General features: G+C 44.4%; 1 protein-coding gene, 1 long non-coding RNA gene and 1 pseudogene across 2 annotated transcripts in view; 1 reads left to right on the forward strand and 2 right to left on the reverse strand.

Moving 5' to 3' along the window:
* The window catches only part of LOC141584664 (uncharacterized), a 56,502-nt gene that overhangs the window by 10,993 nt on the left and 24,180 nt on the right, over positions 1–21,329 (reverse strand). The window lies entirely within an intron of this gene.
* LOC104649882 (uncharacterized) overlaps positions 1–21,329 on the forward strand; it is a 139,543-nt gene that overhangs the window by 10,931 nt on the left and 107,283 nt on the right. The gene's annotated exons all lie outside the window — the stretch shown is intronic.
* Positions 10,432–15,203, reverse strand: LOC141584661 (small ribosomal subunit protein uS2-like; annotated as a pseudogene).

Genomic DNA, 21,329 nt, shown 5'->3' on the forward strand with positions numbered 1-21,329 from the left:
CACTCCAGCCTGCATGACAGAGTAAGCGCATCTCAAAAAAAATTAAATTAAAAATAGGCCAAGTGCGGTGGCTCACGCCTGTAATCCAAGCACTTTGAGAGGTCAAAGCAGGCAGATCACCTGAGGTCAGGAGTTCGAGACCAGCCTGGCCAACATGGTGAAAACCCCATCTCTACCAAAAATACAAAAATTAGCCAGGTGTGGTGGAGGATGCCTGTAGTCCCAGCTACTGGGGAGGTTGAGGTGGCAGAATCGCTTGAACCCAGGCGGTGGAGGTTGCTGTGACCCGAGATCACGCCACTGTACTCCAGCCTGGGTGACAGAATGAGACCTATCTCAAAAAGAAAAATATATATACACACTTCCATTCCCATCTGCCTGTCAATAGTTATTTCATAATCAGAAAAAATGTTTTTAAATCTCTTATAATGTACTGTGTTACCTACAGTTGAAAATAAGAAATATTGATATTTTAGCATTTTAATGTGGCTCCTAGGATGAAGTGCCTTGCCTAACAATAGAGGTGAAGCATGAGTTAGGATTATGGCTTTTGTATTTCTTGGCTTTGTAGGCAAACCTGAGTTCCAGCTACAAGGTACTATCTGCAGTTTGCCCATCTGGAGCTTTGCTTGGTGCTGCAATGGGAGGCTTATAAATAGACACATCAAGTGCCTGATACTCAATCCGTGGCAGCTGTTATTAATAAGAAAATCTCATTTGCAGAAGGCTTTTTCTACACAGTTGAATTGGTCCAGTGAAGTAATCCTATTAAAAACAAAAACCTGTCTCAAGAGGCCCAGGAGAAGTGTGTTATTTGCATAGATTTGCATTTCAATTCATAGCTGGTGAAATTCCTCATTAAGGAGTAGATTTCTCCAAGTTGCTGAAACCCAAGAGGGCACATATTTTGAGCCAATTAATTTTATGATCAGGAAGAGTCTTGCTCTCCCTGCTACCTACCTTTCCCCTCCAACAAAAGTAAGTAAGACTTCATCCCAAACCCAGGTGTTACCTGGAAATTCTGACTGGAGAGTGGGGGTGCAAAGGCAGGTTGGTCTGCCTGGATATTCATTGATTGGAGAGTATGAAGGAGGAAGGCAGAAACTCTTAAAGCCAGGAGCCAGACCCAATCCAGAGTTTGTATCCCTCTCTGAGAATCAGATCCTGTAAATGAAGCCCAGACCCCGGACTTTTTCTCCAGCACCTTCTCTCCTCTCCAGCATTCTTACCTAAGTCCTCTCTCCCTACATCCACATTTCCCTTGGTTCCATTCTTCTTGTCCCTGACACATTTCCCTCACCTTCAGTGCTTCCAATAGTAAAGCAGGAATAAAAATAATTAATAATCCTACCTCTAGGATTAAGAAGGAGAGGAGGAGAGAGCTAGTGCTTAATGTGGACTGAATAACCAAGAAATGTTAGCTGTTTGTTTCAGTTGTCTATTACTTGCATAACAAACTACCCTATAACTTAGTGGCTTAAAACAACAGTGTTGCTTGCTCAAAATTCTGTGAGTCAGAAATTCAGAGAAGGTTCAGATGGGAAGCTTGCTCCATGTGGCATCAGCAGGAGTCATTCAGTCAGCAGCATAAGCCAGTGGCTAGGTTGGAGTGGAATTTTCAAGAAGGCGTCACCCATTTGGGGGTGCTGCTGTGCTTTTCCCTGTGGCCATTCTCTACATGTGGCTAGCTTGGGCTTCCTCACAACATGGTGGTTTCCACTTTTTATCTAGCAGCCAGCTTCTAAAAGGAGGTGTTCGAAAGAGGAAAGCAGAGCTGCCAATCTCCAAGGCCTAGCCTTAGGAATTACAGGGTCACTTTCATTGTGTTCTGTTAGTCAAAACTACTCCCAACCTAGCACAAATATAAAGGGGGAGGGGATAAACTCAATTTCTTATTTATTTATTTATTTATTTATTTAAAGATGGGGTCTTGCTCTGTTGTCCAGGCTGGAATGCAGTGGCACAATCATGACTCACTGCAGCCTCAACCTCCCAAGCTCCAGCAATCCTCTCACCTCAGTCTCCTGAACTGCTAGGACTATAGGCACGGGCCATCATGCCCGGCTAATTTTTCTATTTTTTGTAAAGACAGGGTCACCCTACGTTACCCAGGCTAGTCTCCAACTCATCAACTTAAGCAGTCCTCCTGCCTCAGCCCCACAAAGTGCTAGGATTACAGGTATGAGCCACCGAGCCTAGCCAACTACATTCTTGATGGGAAAGTGGCAAAGAATGTGCAGCCATCTTTAACCTTGTTGACTGACACATTGTTGACTGACAATCTCATTCACTTCATCTATGGCCTTGAGAATTCTCCCAAGACAAGATCACAGATACTTTTTCAAAACACTGACCCGAACATGTTATCATCTCTCTAATAAAGCCTTCAAGACCTCCATTACCTATAGAAAAAAATTCAAGTTCCCTAGGGTGACACTGGAGACCCTTCATCACTTGTACTCTACCTCTCCAGACTGACTTCTAGCCGGCAAGCACACATGTGCACATACGCCCTCCCACAAGTTCACAGACAATATCACACAAGCAAAAACACACACACACTCAAAACACATACATGCTGTTGACTGCCAACTTCCCAGAAAGACCACCAGAATAACCTATGCATCAAACAAAGCCATGACTTTTTTTTTTTCCAAACTGCTGTCAGAGGCAGCTAATTAATCCTGATCCGGCCAGAGGAGTATCTCAGAAGGGGTAGATAAGTGGCAGATACCTACTGGATTTTAGTGTTCTAATTCAAGTGGTTTGGCTGGGCAGCCTGTAATCTTAGCAATTTGGGAGGCCTAGGTGGGTGGTTCACGTGAGATCAGGAGTTTAAGACCAGCCTAGCCAATATGGTGAAATCTGGTCTCTACCAAAAATACAAAAATTTGCGGGGGGTGGTGCATGTCTATAATCCCAACTCCTCGGGAGGCTGAGGCAGGAGAATCACTTGAACCCGGGAGGAGGAGGTTGCAGTTAGCTGAGATTGTGCCACTACACTCCAGTCTGGGCAACAGAGCAAGACCATATCAAAAAAAAATAAATAAATAAGTCAAGTGATTTAAGGTGGGTCTTTGAATGTATGGAACTGATTAGGATCGGGCAAAGTTCATGAGGTTCTAGTTTAGGATGAGGGGCCACGGTGGGGCAAGAGCAGTAAAGCGAGTTTTGATTAGGATGCAATTGATTGGCAAGTAAACTTTCCGCCCAGGTGAGCATCCAGCTGTCCGGAGAAAGGGGTTACCTGCCCACGTAAGCAACACCTTGTTTAAACAGGTTTTCAAGAATTTCCAGAGCAAACAGTGAGGTATTTATTGGTTTACAGTTTTACCTTCTCAGGCAAGAATGTTGACACAGGTGGTTTCAGTCTTCAGTCCTGATAACTAAGCTACGTGGACCTCAGTCCTTAACGCACACAGTCACTCTTAGCCACATCAGCCAGACTATGAGTGGCCTTCATCTTCCCCAGTCTCTGCAGTTTCTTTGGTTTTTTTTGTTTTTGTTTTTTTTTTTTTTTTTGAGACAGAATCTCACTCTGTCGCTCCGCAGGCTGGAGTGCAGTGGCACGATCTCGGCCCTCTGCAACCTCCACTTCCCGGGTTCAAGAGATTCTTGTGCTTCGGCCTCCTGAGTAGCTGGGATTACAGGTGTGTGCCACCACACCCAGCTAATTTTTGTATTTTTAGTAGATTTGGAGTTTCACCATGTTGGCCAGGCTGGTCTTGAGCTCCTGACCTCAGGGGATCCACCCACCTCGGCCTCCCAAAGTGCTGGGGTTATAGGCATAAGCCCCCACACCCAACGTAGTATCTGCATTTTCATATCACACCCTCTGCCCTAACAATGTCTTTCCCCCAAATTAAATGTAATGTGTACTCATCACTGAAAAGTCTGAAAATAGAAAAGGTTAGGATTGGGTGAGGTGGCTTACACCTGTAATCCTAGCACTTTGGGAGGCTGAGGTAGGTGGATCCCCTGAGGTCAGGAGGTCCAGACCAGCCTGGTAACATGAAGAAACCCTGTCTCTACTAAAAATACAAAATTGGGGCCAGGCACGGTGGCTCACGCCTGTAATCCCAGCACTTTGGGAGGCCGAGGCGGGTGGATCACGAGGTCAAGAGATCGAGACCATCCTGGTCAACATAGTGAAACCCCGTCTCTACTAAAAATACAAAAATTAGCTGGGCATGGTGGCACACACCTGTAGTCCCAGCTACTCCAGAGGCTGAGGCAGGAGAATTGCTTGAACCCGAGAGGCGGAGGTTGCAATGAGCCAAGATCGCGCCATTGCACTCCAGCCTGGTGCCTGGTGATGGAGGGAGGCTTTGTCTCAAAAAAAACAAAATTAGCGAAGCATGATGGCACATGCCTGTAATCCCAGCTACTATGGAGGCTGAAACAGGAGACTCACTTGAACCTGGAAGGCAGAGGTTGCAGTGAGCCAAGGTTGCTTCACTGCACACCACCCTAGGCAACAAGAGCAAAACTCCATCTCAAAAAAAAACAAAACAAAAGAAAAGAAAAAGAAAGACACCAAGCTGTAATCACTCCAGCAGGTCCTTTGCTTACTTCCATTTTCTGTATGTCACTTTCCTTTTTTTGTCCATAAATCTTATCGGACCATCTAGTTGCCCTGGAGTCCTCTAAATCTGTCTGGTTCTGAGGGCTGCCCAAATCATTTTCTTTCTTTCTCACTCAATTAAACTTTGTTAATTTAATTTGACTCAAGTTTTTCTTCTAATATTTGATATCAGAGCGAGGATGTAAAGTAAAACTCCAGTTTACCAGGTGACCAGTTCAGGTACCTACAAATCCAACTGTGTTCACTGCCCTCTTGGTAACTGGAGGGCCATGGGTGGCTTTTCCATTTTTTTTGTTGTTGTTGTTTGTTTGTTTGTTTGAGACAGAGTCTCATTCCGTTGCCTAGAGTGCAGTGGCACAATCTTGGCTCACTGCAACCTCCACCTCCCAGGTTCAAGGGGTTTTCCTGCCTTGGTCTCCTGAGTAGCTGAGCCACCATGCTCAGCTAATTTTTGTATATTTAGTAGAGATGGGGTTTCACCATGTTGGCCAGGCTGGTCTCAAAATCCTGATGTCAAGTCATCCACCCGCCAAGGCCTCCCAAAGTGCTGGGATTACAGGTGAGCCACTGTGCCTGGCTGATAGGTGGCTTTTCTCTTATATTCCAAGTTCCACTAAATTATGCTTTAAGCTAAGCTGATTTGAGCAATATTTAGACTGATCTGAGTCCAAGATCAGATTGAATTTGATAATTAACTGCATTAGATTCAGTTAAAGGACTTAGGCCTTAGATAGTACTTTTCTGATAATGAGTTCGTCTCAATTCAAGTCTGGGACTCCACCTTCTAGAATTCCAGATAATCTTACGTTTAAAAGCTGGGATTACAGACATAAGCCACAGCACACAGCCAAAAAGTATGTTTTTTAACAGCCAGGTGTGGTGGCAGATGCCTGTACTCCCAGCTACTCAGGAGGTTGAGGTAGAACGATCACCTGAGCCTGAGATATCAAAGCTGCTGTGAGCCATGATTGCACCACTGCACTCTAGCCTGGGCAATGGAGCTGACCTTTTTGCTTCATTACCCTTTTACCCTGATGATGAAAAAAAAGAGAAGTTAAACAGATGTATTCCTGTTGTAACCACCTTCACTCCATGGCTTAAAACAGAGCTTAAAGTTATTATAAAAAACTTCCCTGGCCCACGGGAAAATCCTCAAAAATTTACTGAAGAATCATCTTGAATTGTAATGAAAAATTAATTAATTAATTAATTAATTAAAATAATTTGCTGAAGAATAGTCCAGACATGGTGGCTCACACATGTAATCCCAGCATTTTGAGAGGCTGAGTGGGCGGATGACCTGAGGTTGAGAGTTTGAGACCAGCCTGACCAACATGGAGAAACCCCATCTTTACTAAAAATACAAAATTAGCCAGGCATAGTGGTGCACTCCTGTAATTCCAGCTACTCAGGAGGCTGAGGCAGGAGAACTGCTTGAACCTGGGAGGCGGAGGTTGCAGTGAGCTGAGGTCGCATCACTGCACTCCAGCCTGGGTGACAGAGCAAAACCTTATCTCAAAAAAAAAAAAAAATTTTACTGAGGAATTTAGAATTCTTTTAGGAGCTTACAATTCACAACTCCTTGACCTTTACCAGTTTATTCACATGATACTGGGGCCTGACGAAGCTTGAAAATGGCTGGCAGCAGCTCAATGGGACAGACCTGAGGAGAATATTAAAGAACCCCCAAAACCTCCTCATGAGAAGGGCTAAAAGGAACTAGAAGAATTGCAGAAAACCTTTTAAGTTCAATTCCTAAGATTTTTCCACACACAGAAAAATGGATTGGTCCATCATACTATCCTATAGACAAAAACAGGATGAACAAGTTTCAGATGAAAGAACTCACTTAGAAACCTTGTGAAATATTCTGGGCTGAAAGTAGAGCAAGGAGTATTTCCTGCAGGGACTGAAATGGCATTAACCTTTCCTTATAAATGGACTCCATTCTGAACTTAACAGTTTAATTAAAAAAAAAACAAACCGGGATGGGAAGTTACAGATATGGTTGAATTGGTGGCCTTAACTGAACATTTTGAGACGACTCTAGTGTAAAAAAAAAAAAAAAAAGCCAAAAGGCTAATAAGCTTATATCTCTCCAATTACAACAGTTACAGGGGCCCAGACCAAAAGGATCTTCTCGTTTTTATTTTAAATCACAACCAAGAGGTTCTAGAACAAGAAGTTATTTACTCTGAGGTGTCTGCCTTCATTACAAACCACAGGGGAATACAACAGGGGGTTACTAAAGTCTTCCGTACTTTGGGGAAACTGGAAAAATGACTGCCCACTTTTATGTCAGTCCACCAGGAAGCCTCCTCCCTTTGGGACCAGTCTGTGATATGGTTTGGCTGTGTCCCCACCCAGATCTCATCTTGAATTCCCACGTGTTGTGGGAGGAACCCCGTAGGAGGTAATTGAATCATGGGGGCAAGTCTTTCCCATGCTATTCTTGTAATAGTGAATAAGTCTCACAAGATCTGATTTTTTTTTTTTTAAACAGTCTTGCTCTGTCACCCAGGCTGGAGTGAATGGCACAATCTTGACTCACTGCAATCTCCACCTCCCAGGTTCAAGCAATTATCCTGCCTCAGACTCCCAAGTAGCTGGGACTACAGATGCATGCCATCACACCCAGCTAATTTTTTTTATTTTTAGTAGAAATGGGGTTTCACCATGTTAGCCAGGATGGTGTTTATCTCCTGACCTTGTGATCCACCCACCTTGGCCTCTCAAAGTGCTGGGATTACAGGTGTGTGCCACCATGCCCAGTCAATCTGATGGTTTTATAAAGAGGAGTTCCCCTGTACAAGTTCTCTCCTCTTGCCTGCTGCCATCCATGTAAGACATGACTTGCGCCCCCTTGCCTTCAGCCATGGTTGTAAGGCCTCCCCAGCCATGCGAAACTGTAAATCCATTAAACCTCTGTTTCTTCCCAGTCTCCAGTATGTCTTTATCAGCAGCATGAAAATGAATTAATATATCCTGTTTCATCTCCAATGAGCGCACAAGATATTTTAGTTCTCATGATGATCGTCAACATGAATGAGGCTCCGAGAGATTCTCCAGTTTTGTAAAATGCTTAAATAAACATGGAGAAACAAGAGTTAAATGGAGAAATGAATGAATGAATGAATGAATGAACGAATGAATGGAGAGGCAGGGTATAGTGACTCACAACTATAGTCCCAGCACTTTGGAAGGCCAAGGTGGGCAGATAGCCTGAGCCCATGAGTTTGAGACCAGACTCTGCAAAATCCCATCTCTACCAAAAAATAGTAATAATAATAATAATAATAATACAAAAATTAGCCAGGCATAGTAGTGTGTGCCTGTAGTCCTAGCTGTTGGTGAGGCTAAGGTGGCAGAATCTCTTGTGCCCAGGAGGCAGAGATTGTAGTGAGCTGAGATTGCACCCTTGCACTCCAGCCTGGGTGACAGAGCAAGACCCTGTCTCAAATAAATAAGAATTTTCTTTAAAATGAAGAATCTGGGCCAGGCACGGTGGTTCATGCCTATAATCTCAACACTTCAGGAGGTTGAGGCAGACAAATCATAAGGTCAGGAGTTCAAGACCAGCCTGGCCAACATGGTGAAACCCCGTCTCTACTAAAAATAAAAGAAATTAGCTGGCTGTAATTGCAGATGCCTATGATCCCAGCTACTCAGGAGACTGAGGCAGGAGAATTACTTGAACCTGGGAGGCAGAGGTTGCAGTGAGCCTAGATCACCACTGCACTCCAGCCCAGGCAATGGAGTGAGACTCCATCTCAAAAGGAAAAAAAATAGAAACTAGGCTGGGCACAATGGCTCACACCTGTAATCCCAGCATTTTGGGAGGCCGAAGTGTGTGAATCATGAGGTCAGGAGTTTGAGACCAGCCTGACCAACATGATAAAACCCTGTCTCTACTAAAAATACAAAAAATTAGCTGGGTGTAGTGGCGGCTGCCTATAATCTGAGCTACTCAGGAGGCTGAGGCAAAAGAATAGCTTGAACCCAGGAGGCGGAGGTTGCAGTGAGCCAAGATCGCGCCAGTCCACAGCCCAGCAACACAGTGAGACTCCATTTCAAAAAATAAATAAATAAATAATAAAAATACAACATGAAGAATCTTGTGCAGTCTTCCTGGATATCAGAACCACCTCAATCATAAACCCCATTTAATATGCCAACAAATCCTGCATATTGAAAAGGTCATTTCTGTGGTGGGTTGGGGTCATTTAAATCAAGTTCAAGAGGTTTCCTTATCTGAACCCATTCAATTGACTTTGGGGCTATTTTCAGAAAAACATACCTTTTTACTGTGATACTGCTCCAGTATACTTGCTAGGTTGAGACTTACTTTCAACACTAAAAGTCATATCAATATGTCCTCGGAGAAAAAAATTAATCTTAAGAGTTTCCTGACTCTCCTGAACCAGAACTGTTCTCTCTACAGACAGAAATTGATAAGATTGACTCTCAAGCCTATAATACCCCTGACATTTCTAAAACACCTGAATGCTTATTTCTAAAACACCTCTTTCTCAAATGATATAGGAAGGACTAAAAGGGTGGAACCTATAAAAGTGCAAATGGATCATTCTAAACCTCTACCTAAATTACTCCAATCCACTAATACTAGAAGCAATTTGAGGGCTCTCACCAATTGCACAAGATTTACAATTCTGTGTTTCATTCCTTGAAACACTCCAATCCTACCAGTTAAAAAAAAAAAAAAAAAAAAAAAAATACTAAGTGGCCGGGAGGCAGTGGCTCACGCCTGTAGTACCAGCACTTTGGGAGGCCAAGGCAGGCAGACCACTTGAGGCCAGGAGTTTAAGACCAGCCTGGCGAACATAATGAAACCCTGTCTCTACTGAAAATACAAAAATTAACTGGATGTGGTAGCACACACCTGTACTCCTAGCTACTAGGGAGGCTGAAGCAGGAGAATTGCTTGAATCCGGTAGGCAGAGGTTTCAGTGAGCCAAAATCATGCCATTGCACTCCAGCCTGGGTATCAGAACGAGACTCTGTCTCAAAAACAAAAAAAATAGATGAGGTCAGAGATTTCCTTTTGTTCAAGATTCATGGGCAATTAATAAACAAGGCTTTCTGTGGTTCCAAATTCTAAAACTTTATTATCTAATTTACCCTCTGATTCAAATTGGTTCACAGTAACAGACCTCTCAGCCTTCTTTAGCATTCCCGTTTATAAAGACAGTCAGTATTTGCTTTTATTTGGAAAAGCCAGCAGTAGCCCTGGACTGTAATGGCACAGAGGTTTACTGAAGCATATTTTTATTTTCCCAGGCATTGCATCAGGACTTAATAGCCCTACAGTTTCCCCAAAATCGTATTTTTTTCCTTTTATTTTTCTTTATTAAATATATATTTTTTAATAGAGATGAGGTTTTGCTATGTTTCCCAGGCTAGTCTGTAACTCCTGAGCTCAAGCGATTCACCCACCTCAGTTTCCCAAGGCGCTGGGATTACAAGCATGAGCCACACCACCTGGTTGAAATCCTATTCTTATTCAGTATGCAGATAACATGTTATGCTTTCCCACTAAAGAGTGCTCTGGGCCAGGCCTGGTAGCTCACGCCTGTAATCCTAGCACTTTGGGAGGCTGAGGCAGGCGGATCACTTGAGGTCAGGAGTCCAAGACCAGTTTGGCCAACATGGTGAAACCCTGTCTCTACTAAAAATACAAAAATTAGCCAGTCATGGTCACTCCTGCCTGTAGTCCCAGCTACTCAGGAGGCTGAGGCAGGAGAATCGCTTAAACCCAGGAGGTGGAGGTTGTAGTGAGCTGACCAAGATTGTGCCACTGCACTCTAGTCTGGGCAACAGAGTGAGACTCCAAAAAAAAAAAAAAAAAAAAAAAAAAAAAAAAAAAAAAAAAAAAAAAAAAAAAAAAAAAATTAGTGCCCTGATACCAAAGATGTTGAATGAGGCAAAGAAAAAACACAGTGCTCTGAAATTGACCCCATTACCTTTTACAGCAACTCACTCACACATATAGATCACAAAGCTTTGATGGAAAAACTTTAGTTTTATATCAAGAGAAAAGTTTACTATTTGGGATATGACTTGACTGCTAAACGGATTTCACTCTCACCTGACAGAATAAAAACAATTCAAAGGTTTTCTCAGCCTGCAACCAAACGACAATTAAGAGGTTTGCTTACACTTGCAGGATATTGCAGATCTTGGATCCTCAATTTTTCTGTGATGTCTTCACCGTTGTATGAGCTCACTAGAAATACAGTCCCAGAGCCATTACCTTGAGAAGACAGTTATGAGCAGGCTTTTAACCATGAAATCGGCCTTACAACAGCCCCCAGGGCTTTATGACTTTCAAATTAGGCTAAGCCTTTTACCTTGTTCGTTCCTAAACCTAGTTTCAGGCATTAGGAGTTATTACCCAAAAACATGGGGAGAAACAGGCCCATTGCCTATTATAAGCTGCAATTAAACCCAGTAGCTAAGGCATATCCTAATTATTTAAAAGCAGTAGCAGCAGAAGCCTAGTTGGTAGAAGCTTCATAGGACCTGGTTTTAGGAAATAAACTTAATTTGCAAGTTCCACATGCTGTGGAAACGCTATTAAATTCCAACCAAACTCAGCATTTTTCAGTAAGTAGACTAACATCTCATGAAATTCTTCTGTCTCTTCTCTGCATCTAAAATGCTGCTACCTACTTACCCCTGCTATTCATTTACCTCTGCCTGACAATGGTGAAGATCACAGTTGTGTGAATGTACTGTCAGAAGTTGGCCGGGCACAGTGGCTAACGCCTGTAATCCCAACACATTGGGAGACCAAGGCGGGCAAATCACTCGAGGTCAGGGGTTCGAGACCAGCCTGGCCAACATGGCGAAACCCCGTCTCTACTAAAAATGCAAAAATTAGCCGGATGTGGTAGCAGGTGCCTGTAATCCCAGCTACTCAGGAGGCTGAGGTGGGAGAATCACTTGAACCCAGGAGGCAGAGGTTGCAGTGAGGCAAGATTGCATCACTGTGCTCCAGCCTGGGTCACAGAGACAGGCTCTGTCTGAAAAAAGAAAAGAAGAAAAGGAATAGTGGGCAGTGCATTCTGCAGTTCTGCGGATCTGTCTCTTGCTTCAACCGTGTTTTGGCTGCGTACAGTGGCTTATGCCAGTAATCCCAGTACTTTGGGGAGTGGAGGCAGGCGGATCACTTGAGGTCAGGAGTTCGAGACCAGCCTCACCAAAACGAAACTCCATCTCTACTAAAAATACAAAAATTAGCCGGGCATGGTAGCAGGCACCTGTAATCTCAACTACTCGGGAGACTGAGGCATGAGAATCGTTTGAATACAGAGGGCGGAGGTTGCAGTCAGCCTAGATTGCACCACTGCACTTCAGTGTTGGTGACAGAGCGAGACTCCGTCTCAAAAACACAAACAGTATTTGGATGGACCAGACTCAGGACTCCCTCTCTCCCAGCCTCTGACTCCTCTCCACTCTCCCCTCCACTTGCAACCTCTAGACTATCTTCTCTGCCACCGCCTGCTTCTGGGACCAGCCAACACCATTTTTGTGATTCGCTCCTTTTCTTACCAACCATGAGCTCCTAGATTCATCAGAATTATTCTACCAAGGTGGAGACAGCTGTCAAGCACCTGGTCAGCTGGCATCTGCAGGCCACCTATACCTACCTCTCTCTGGGCTTCTATTTCAACTGCCAAGATGTGGCACTCAAAGGCATGGGCCACTTTTTCCACAAATTGTCCAAGGAAAAGTATGAGGGCACCAAATGTCTCCTGAAGATGCAAAACCAGTGTGGCAGCCACACTGTCTTCCAAGACTTCCAGAAGCCATCTCAACATGAGTGGGGCCCTATTCCCCATGATATCATTATTATGCATTGCATGACCATATGAGAATATATCATGAACCCCATAAATAAATACACTTGCTATGCACCCACGAAAATTAGAAATTAGAAAATATTTTTTAAGATGAGTGGGATAAAACCCTGGACACCATGGAAGCCACCACAGTCCTGGAGAAGAACCTGATCCAGGCCCTTCTGGATCTTTATGCCCGGATTTCTGCCCACACAAACCCCATCTCTGTGACTTTCCAAAGAGCCTCTTCACAATGAGGAAGTGAAACTGATTAAAAAGATGGGAAACCCCTCTGCCAACCTCTGCAGGTTGTCTGGCCCCCAGGCCAACTGGACCAGTGTCTCTTTGAAAGGCTTACCCTCAAGTACATCTAGGAGCCCACTGAACCCAGTAACTTCAGAAGGACCCCTCTCAAAGTACCAGGGCTTCTGCCTGGGCCTCTCCCTCCAGGCACTGTGCAGCTTTTTAACCACCCTGGAGCCTTCTCCTTGCCTTGGACCAAATAAAGCTTTTTACAACAGCAAAAAAAAAAATGGGAGGTGGGGCAGAAGAAAAGAAAGAACAAAAAAGTAATAGCAACCCCTTATGTTGATTTACAAGATACTCTGTAGGGTAATCCTGAGTTAATACTTTTTGTTGATGGGTCCCATGCTAAAAACTTGGAAGGAAAATAATAGGTAAGATATGCCATTACTGGCCAGGCATGGTGGCTCACGCCTGTAATCCCAGCACTTTGTGAAGTCGAGGTGTGCAGATCACCTGCGGTTGTGAGTTCAAGTCCAGCCTGACCAACATGGAGAAACCCCATCTCTACTAAAAATACAAAATTAGCCGGGCATTGTGGTACATCCCTATAATCCCAGCTACTCCAGAGGCTGAGGCAGGAGAATCACTTGAACCTGGGAGGGGGATACTGCAGTGAGCCAAGATTGCACCACTATACTCCAGCCTGTGCAACAACAGCAAAACTCCATCTAAAAAAAAAAAAAAAAAAAGCCATTACCACCCAAAATGAGTCAACAGAGAAGGGAACTCTTCCTCAGTTTAAGGCAGCTCAACCTAAGGAGATTTTGCTCTCATCCAAGCTGTTATATAGCTAATGACAAATCAGAAAATATTTATACAGATAGTGTATATGTTTCTGGAGTAGGAGGTGATGTTTTGCATGTTATGGAAACGATAAAGATTTCTCGGAGGCTGCCGGACCCATGCCCGAGAACTGGCCGCTTTGCAAAAAAAAAAAAAAAAAAGATTTCTCTCTTGTAGTGGGAGCCCTGTCAAAAATGGACTCCAATTAGATGAATTCCTTTTGGCTATCCTGCTACTGTCACAGATTGCCATTATTAAGATTGATGCCCATACCTGTAAAACTCAACCAAATATCAAGGAACTGCCCTAGTAGATTTTAATGCTGAATCAGCTAGTGCTGAAACTGTTGGCATATGCAATTTGGATGAACTCATAAGATTAGTCCAAGTGAACTACTCCCTTTTGATAACCTATTTAATGAACAGTGCAATGCACCTAATTTGGAAAAACCAAATTGATAATTAGCTGGGCATGGTGGCACCTGCCTATAATACCAGCTACTCCGGAGACTGAGGCAGGAGGATTACTTGAACTGGGGAGACAGAGATTGCAGTAAACTGAGTTAGTGTCACTGCACTATAGCCTGGGTGACAAAGCAAGACTCCATCTCAAAATTAAATAAAAATATATAAATTCAGTGTTAAGCACAGTCTCACAGAGGGCTTGGATGGCTATCTAGTCCTACCTGAGTCTTTAAAGCTTCCATTGTTTTTTTGTTTTGTTGTTTTTTTTTAGAAACTCGATGTTTATTTTCCATGAATCTTTTATGTTAAGAGCCCACACAAGAACAGCTTAAGACCATTCAGTGGTTGCTCCTACCCATTCAGTGGCCTGAGCAGTGGGAGCTGCAGACCAGTCTTCCGTGGCAGGCTGGGCACTCCAGTCTTCAGTGGGGAACTGCTGGATGAGCACAGAGGGCACCTGCACGCCTTCAGACCAGTCGGCAACCTCAGGCTGGGTAGCAGTGACCTCAGGAGCGGGAGCGGTCCACTCGCCCTGAAATTCCTCCTTGGTCACAGCCTTTTCAGCAGCAGCCTGCTCTTCTTTTTCAATCTCTTCAGGATCTCTGTAGAAGTAGAGATCAGGCATGACCTCCCACGGGCGTTCACGGGAAATGGTGCCACGCATGCGCAAAACCTCCCAAGCCAGCATCCACCACATCAAACCCACCGAGCGAGCTCCCTTGTTGTTGCATGGGATGGCAATGTCCACATGGCGCAGAGGAGAATCTGTGTTACACAGAGCAATGGTAGGTAGGTTAACATAAGACGCCTCCGTGAGAGGCTGGTGGTCAGCCCTGGGGTCAGTAACCATGAGCAGCCGTGGCTCCCGGAAGGCTGCCTGGATCTGGTTGGTGAAGGTTCCAGGAGTAAAGCGGCCAGCAATTGGAGTGGCTCCAGTGGCAGCAGCAAACTTCAGCACGGCCCTCTGGCCAGTATTCCTGGAGGATCTAACACTGACATCAGCAGGGTTTTCAATGGCAACAATGGCACAAGCTGCCAAAAGAAGTTCTCCCAGGTCCTCCTCAGATTTATGATGTAGATGCCATCACTTTTCCTTCTATAGATATACTGTTCCATCTGGAAGTCAAGGTTGGTGCCACCTAAGTGGGTTCCTGCTGCCAGGAACTTAAGGACATCCTCCTCCTTCATCTGCAGGACATCAAGGGCTCCGGATATTGTGAAAGTTTCCCTTTAAGTTATGATGGGAATTGAGAACAACGCCGTTTGGAGCCCTCAGCGGGTAGTGCGGAAAGCTAAAGCTTCCATTGTTAAAAGCTTTGCACTTCGTAACTCATCGTGAAACAGAAAAAGCATTCCAGGCCATACACTGTGGTTCACGCCTCTAATCCCAGCACATTGGGAGGCCGAGGCGAGCAGATGGCCTGAGGTCAGCAGTTCAAGACCAGTCTGGCCAACATGGGGAAACCCTGTCTCTACTAAAAATACAAAAGTTAGCCAGGCACAGTGGCAAATGCCTGTAGTCCCAGCTACTCAGGAGGCTGAGGCAGGAGAATCACTTGAACCTGGGAGGCAGAGGCTGCAATGAGCCAAGATAGCACTGCTGCACTCCAGCCTGTCACTCAGGTGACAGACCAAGACTCCATTTTCAAAAAAGAAAAAATGTTTCAAATTATTAAAAAGTATGGGTGGGGTGACTATTCTAAAATTGCTAAAATGGTTTATAACCAATGTTTGGTTTATCAAACGCATAATCCTGGGAAACAATCAAAACTTCAGGGGGGATACTTCCACCACTTAATGTACCATTTGGATATTTGCAGAGAGACTTCATTCAGTTGCCATCCTCAGTGGGGTATCAATATGTTCTTGTCATAGTTGTATGTTTTCAGGTTGGGTATAGGCTTTTCCGTGTAGGAAAGCCATATTGTGACAGTAGCTAAAAAATTATTACAAAATCTGTTTTCTCTACAAGAAAGACTTCTCTACTGGAGAATTCTATAGCAATAGTAGACCTCATTCTACTGGGCAAGTTATAAAGCAGTTAAATAAGGTGTTACCCATCCTGACCAACATGGAGAAAACCTGTCTCTACTAAAAATACCAAAATTAGCTAGGCGTGGTGGCACGTGCCTGTAATCCCAGCTACTCTGGAGCCTGAGGCAGGATAATCAATTGAACCCAGAAGGCAGAGGTTGCAGTGAGTTGAGATCACCATTGCACTCCAGCCCAGGCAACAGAGTCAGTATCCAACTCAAAAAAAAAAAAAAAAAAAAAAGAAAGAAAGAAAAAAATGAAGAATCTAGGCTGGGTGCAGTGGCTAACACCAGTAATCCCAGCACTTTGGGAGACCAAGGCAGGTGAATCATGAGGTCAGGAGTTTGAGACCAGCCTGGCCAACATGGTGAAACCCTGGCTGTCCTAAAAATACAAAAAAATCGCTGGGTGTAGTGGCGGTCACCTGTAATCCCAGCTACTCGGGAGGCTGAGGCAGAAGAATCTCTTGAACCCAGGAGGTGACGGTTGCAGTGAGCCTAGATCGTGCCACTGCACAAGAGCAAAACTGTGGCTCAAGGAAAAAAAAGGTCTTGCGGACACACTGCCATTGTCCCTATCACCCTCAGACTCCTGGAAAGGTTGAAAGAACAAATAGCATCTTAAAACTTAAATTGGGGCCGGGCGCGGTGGCTCAAGCCTGTAATCCCAGCACTTTGGGAGGCCGAGGCAGGTGGATCACAAGGTCAAGAGATCGAGACCATCCTGGTCAACATGGTGAAACCCCGTCTCTACTAACAATACAAAAAATTAGCTGGGCGTGGTGGCGTGTGCCTGTAATCCCAGCTACTCAGGAGGCTGAGGCAGGAGAATTGCCTGAACCCAGGAGGCGGAGGTTGCAGTGAGCCGAGATCGCGCCATTGCACTCCAGCCTGGGTAACGAGCGAAACTCCGTCTCAAAAAAAAAAAACAAAAAAAACTTAAATTGGAAAAGTTAACAGAGTCAAATGGATTACCTTGGCCAAAGGTCCGACCATTGGCTTTAATGGTAATCACACCCATTCCCACTGGAAAACATAACTTGACCCCTTTATAAAGTAGTCACTAGAAGGCCCATGCTCCTAATAACAGAACTCCATGCATCTCTTCCTCTCCTCACCTCTCATATGACTCAGTGTTACAAGGCTTTAATGCATTATGCCAAAGTGTATTTTAAGCAGGTAAAGAAATAGTTAATGACCCATCAGCTGAGGACAATCAAATGTTTCAAAGTCTTGAATCTGGAGATTGGGTCATCTGGAGATGACATCAGAGGAGACTGCCCTTGAACCTTGTTGGAAGGAATGTGCAAATTTCTTCTCAACACCCACAGTGCAATGAAGCTTAAGGGCTTTGAATCTTATGTCACAGCTCAAAAGGACCCCCTCAGATTCTTGGAACTGTACACTGGTTGACAAGTTTAAGGTAAAGGCAACCAGGGAAATTTCTCCCCTCAAGCAGAAGGCATACTAGAAGTGGAGAGATTTTCTAAGATCATGGAGCAAAACTCTGCCATCATAAAAGCCTTATGCCTTGGCTGGGCGTGGTGGCTCATGCCTGTAATCCCAGCACTTTGGGAGGCCAAGGCAGGCAGATCACAAGGTCAGGAGATCAAGACCATCCTGGCTAACATGGTGAAACCTTGTCTCTACTAAAAATACAAAAAAAAAAAAAAAAAAAAAAGATTAGCCGGGCATGGTGGTGCAAGCCTGTATGTAGTCCTAGCTACTCGGGAGGCTGAGACAAGAAAGTCGCTTGAACCCAGGAGGCAGAGGTTGCAGTGAGCCAAGATTGCACCGCTGCACTCTGGTCTGGGCTACAGAGTGAGACTCCTCCTCAAAATAAAAAAAAATGCCTTACACCTTTTTCTTTTTTCCTCATTTCCTCCTGTCCTATCTTTTCCTTTTTCCTACAGAAAAATCATAGGACTATAATCAAGCTTCAGCTCAAGCTAATGCCCTAGCAAAAAACCAGAGCAACTGTTGGGTTTCTGGGCTGATGGCAAAAAAAATCAGAAAACAATTCCACTAATGCTAATGCCTCTCTGTGTTCTCAATAAGAGTCACCTAAAAATTCAAAGGACGAGCAGAAAGTGATCCTTAATATTTTAAATATCATTGCTAATGGCTTTCCTGCACTCAATACAACACTCTAACTTTTTCAGTTAATAACCTAAGCCTGTCATCCCAGCACTTTGGGAGGCTGATGCAGGCAGATCACAAGGTCAAGAGATAGAGACCATCCTGGCCAACATGGTGAAACCCCATCTCTACTAAAAATACAAAAGTTAGCTGGGCACGGTAATGCGCTCCTATAGTCCCAGCTACTCAGGAAGCTGAGGCAGGAGAATCGCCTGAACCCGGGAGGCAGAGGTTGCAGTGAGCCAAGATCGCACCACTGCACTCCAGTCTGGGCGACAGAGCAAGACTCAGTCTCAAAAAAATACAAATAAAAAAAATTTTTTTAATAACCTAATTGTTACCAAATATAGAAAATCTGTCAGAGTGATGCCTGCACAAGGCATATTGTGTCTCCAGGCATCACACACTCAGGATCTGAGAACGTGTACAATTAATTGTACTTATGTGTGTACAACTAATTGCTTGTGTAATGTTACTGGATTAAATCCAGTAGGATCCTTTTTTACTAAATGTGGTAATACAGTAAGTCCTCACCTAACATTGTTTATAGGTTGTTGGAAACTGCAAGTATAAGCGAAATGCAGTGCACAGCAGATTCTCAATGTATTTTGTTCAGCCTCATTTCATTATAATGTTGATAAGGAAAAAAAATGGTTTTCTTAGTCATTTTGCTTAAAATTGCAGTTTCCAAGAACCTACCAATGATGTTAAGTGAGGATTTACTGTACAGCCTTACAGCATGCTATAAAGGGGACACAAAAAAAGTGGATTTTCTGCTGGACCTTGTTCAGAAGCTGTGCAGATTTGTGGGTGAAGAAATTTAAGTGACACTGCTCAAACACAGCTAGGTCGCCTTCATTTCAAACCCCTGAGGGCCTTTATTGGGTCTGTGAAGCATCTGCTTATTTCATTCTGCATTTTTCTTTTTTCTTTTTTTTTTTTTTTTTTCTTTTTGAGGTGGATTCTCACTCTGTCCCCCAGGCTGGAGTGCAGTGGTGCAATCTCAGCTCACTGCAACCTCCACCTCCCAGGTTGAAGTGATCATCCTGCCGCAGCCCCCTGAGTAGCTGGGATTACAGGCACGCACCACCATGCCCAGCCTCATTCTGACTTTTTGCTGGTTCAGATCTTGCTATTTGGCCTGGCTCATTATTGCATTTTGAATAGCTTCCCCTGGAAGTTTCCATAATAGCTCCTACAATCAGTGGTCAAAATTGTCAATAACAGAAATTAGCACCAACCTTAAATTAGATAAAGATAAGCTAGTTTCCAATGAGGGACGATTCTAATGGGGTTCCTGGGGGCCCACTGTTGGTGGTAGTGGGATGCCAGTTGTATGGAATTTAGTGGTGGCTCACGCCTGTAATCCCAGCACTTGTGAGGCTCTATGGGAGGATCACGAGGTCAGGAGTTCGAAACCAGCCTGGCCAATATGGTGAAACCCTGTCTCAAATAAAAATGCAAAAAATTAGCCAGGCATGGTGGTGTGCACCTGTAGTCCCAGGTACTTGGGAGGCTGAGGCAGAAGAATTATTTGAACCCAGGAGGCAGAGGTTGTAGTGAGCTGAGATTGTGCCACTGCATTCCAGCCTGGGCAACAGGGAAAGACTCCATCTTGGAAAAAAAAATCCTAATCTATAAATTGGAAAAAAATCTTGGATTTTGTAGCCAGTCAGATTTCCTAGGGTTTTAAATGGCCATTCTCCAAAAAGTGGATGATAACATACACATTCAACATAAACTTAACAGAATATCATGCAGCTTTAGACCTTCTTTTCAAAGGTCTATAAAATTAAGGGTTTATGTTTGGTGTTAAAAAAACTGAATGTTGGCCAGGCGCAGTTGCTCACGCCTATAATCCCAGCACTTTGGGAGGCCGAGGTGGCTGGATCACCTGAGGTCAGGAGTTCAAGACCAGCCTGGCCAACATGGTGAAACCCCATCTCTACTTAAAATACAAAAATTAATTGAGCATGGTGGCAGGCGCCTGTAATCTCAGCTACTAGGGAGGCTGAGGCAGGAGAATCACTTGAACCCAGGAGGCAGAGGTTGTAGTGAGCTGAGGTTGTACCTTTGCACTCCAGCCTGGGCAACAGAGCAAGACTTGATCTCCAAAAAAAGAAAAAAACAGAATCACACTCTGCCACCGAGGTTGTAGTATAGTGGTGTGACCAAGGCTCACTGTAGTCTCAACTTCCTAGGCTCAAATGAACCTCCCACCTCAGCCTCACAGGTAGCTGGGACTACAGGTGTGCACCAGTATGCCCAGCTACTTTTTAAAATTTTGTCAAGACGAGGTCTCACTATGTTGCCCAGGCCAGTCTTGAACCCTTGGGCTCAAGCAATCCTCCCTACTTGGCCTCCTAAATCACTGAGTTTATAGTTGTTTGCCACCATACCCAGCCTCAAGCTTCTTTTTAAATTGTGGGGTAAGGTCAGGAGCAACTGGTGACCACAGATATATGGGAATCTACAGGGGTCTAAGGAGTTTGCAGAACTTCTTGCTCATGGTCAGCTACTTGCCAGATGACACAAACCAGGCCATCTTGTTCCTATAAATCTTTAACATAACATTGTTACTTGTATGCATACTTCCTTGTCTCAAGGGTCTGTTTCAAAAGAGAAACAATGGCCCAGAGTAGTGGCTCGTGCCTGCAATCCCAGCACTTTGGGAGGCCAAGGCAGGTGGATCACTTGGATTCAGGAGTTCAAGACCAGCCTGGCCAACATGGTGAAAAACTGTATCTACTAAAAATACAAAAATTAGCCAGGCATCTGGGAGTGGTGGCACGTGTCTGTAATCGCAGTGACTCACAAGAATCGCTTGAACCTAGGAGGTGGGAGATTGCTCTAAGTCAAGATTGCACCATTGCACTCCAGCCTGGGATACAGTGAGACTCTGTCTCAAAAAAAAAAAAAGGCCAGGCACAGTGGTGTATCACTCACGCCTGTAATCCCAGCACTTTGGGAGGCCGAGGCGGGTGGATCACGAGGTCAAGAGATTGAGACCATCCTGGTCAACATGGTGAAACCCCGTCTCTACTAAAAATACAAAAAATTAGCTGGGCATGGTGGTGCATGCCTGTAATCCCAGCTACTCAGGAGGCTGAGGCAGGAGAATTGCCTGAACCCAGGAGGCGTAGGTCGCGGTGGGCAG

The sequence above is a fragment of the Saimiri boliviensis genome, chromosome 5, assembly GCF_048565385.1.
Source record: "Saimiri boliviensis isolate mSaiBol1 chromosome 5, mSaiBol1.pri, whole genome shotgun sequence".
Lineage (NCBI taxonomy): Eukaryota > Metazoa > Chordata > Mammalia > Primates > Cebidae > Saimiri > Saimiri boliviensis.